The sequence below is a fragment of the Aplysia californica genome, unplaced genomic scaffold, assembly GCF_000002075.1.
Source record: "Aplysia californica isolate F4 #8 unplaced genomic scaffold, AplCal3.0 scaffold00132, whole genome shotgun sequence".
Classification (NCBI taxonomy): domain Eukaryota; kingdom Metazoa; phylum Mollusca; class Gastropoda; order Aplysiida; family Aplysiidae; genus Aplysia; species Aplysia californica.
This window is the reverse complement of record NW_004797402.1, coordinates 944,789-946,146: the sequence shown is the minus strand read 5'-3', so window position 1 is coordinate 946,146 and position 1,358 is coordinate 944,789. Positions and strand designations below refer to the sequence as shown.

Sequence of the window (1,358 nt, the reverse complement as noted above, 5' to 3'; positions counted from 1 at the left end):
AGAGAGAGAGAGAGAGAGAGAGAGAGAGAGAGAGAGAGAGAGAGAGAGAGAGAGAGAGAGAGAAAGAGAGAGAGAGAGAGATTGTAAAAATTGCTCCGTCCCCCTCCCCCTCCCTCTCCACCACCCCCATGCGTACATTAACTTCCTTTTAATGTTTACTTATTTAATGTTAGAGAAAGACACCTTCTGTCTCAGAACGGTAGTCAAATCGTCATTTCTTATTACGTAAGAGCACGCGAGTGGTTGGAGGGCACCACAGGCAAGTTCCACATCTCTTTTTTTTTCTTTTTATTGCCAAATTTGTTTAAACTGACCGACCTCTTGTGTTACTACAAGTCACGCTCTTTTTTTTAAACTTTCATGACCTTCTTTGTTTTTAAAAACATCGCACCCAGGGTCTATTTCCAGTCTACAATGATACCAAAGATAGTACATGACAAGATGGTTCACTCAGCCAAAAAAGTGTCCACCGGAAGTCCGCTCTTTGCTTCAGATGGCGCTGCAGTTTGTTTTGAAGCTCTCTTTCGTTTTTTCAGAAGAAGAATAGGAATAGCACCCCCTTGCGTGCGTAGATCGACTGCTGTTCATCAGCAGTTCGGGTTCGTTCAGTGCGGAGTTTTAGGTTTTTAAATTTTTTTATGACCTTTCGCCTTTCATTCTAAAGCCTGTTATGATGTTATGCCAACTTGAACGATGAGAACAATTCTCCCCTTCCTCCGGAAAAGGCTTTTTTGTCAGCATAACCATTAAAAAAAAGCGTTCTTCCGAAATTTAATCAAAAACTTGCTAGTTTCACTTTGATTTTTTTAAAACACAAGTAGGGTAACTCTGTTCGCAAAAGGTGCACATTTGCGAAGAGGGCGCCACCGAATTTTGAGGACACTTTTTAAATTGGCTCAAAGAGAGGAGTGGCCCCTCTTGTTATGTAGACTCTTTGATGATACTAAACAATTAATAAGGCTGACTGAACACCAACAAGCCGCCTCTACATTTAACAGCACAGAAGTGCTTGTTCAACCACTTTTTGTAGCCAACGATCACTTTTAGGCGATACCGCCTCTTTTTGCAAGCACTTCCAGACAGTGCTGAAAAGGGGCGTTAACACTATACAAGTGTGCCTTTTATAAAAGAAGTGTCTACGTACTCCCCGATTGGGGTCCACGTAGTCATGGTGTCTAGGTGGACCCCAAAAATTTTGGATTGTGATTGGCTCGCTGAGCGGTAGTTTACATTGGTTACAATCCAAGGCTACTGATCATCTCGGGCGGTGTGTCGATCTAGATCTAGTGTTACTATAATTTATTTATTTTAGCCCAGAGAGAGAGTATTTAATGAATAAACGTATCTAGATCTAGAAT

General features: G+C 41.5%; 1 protein-coding gene across 1 annotated transcript in view; it reads left to right on the top strand.

Annotated features, from left to right (window-relative positions):
* Positions 1-1,358, top strand: part of LOC101861578 — a gene marked incomplete at its 5' end in the record, with an annotated part of 5,643 nt that overhangs the window by 2,742 nt on the left and 1,543 nt on the right. The window lies entirely within an intron of this gene.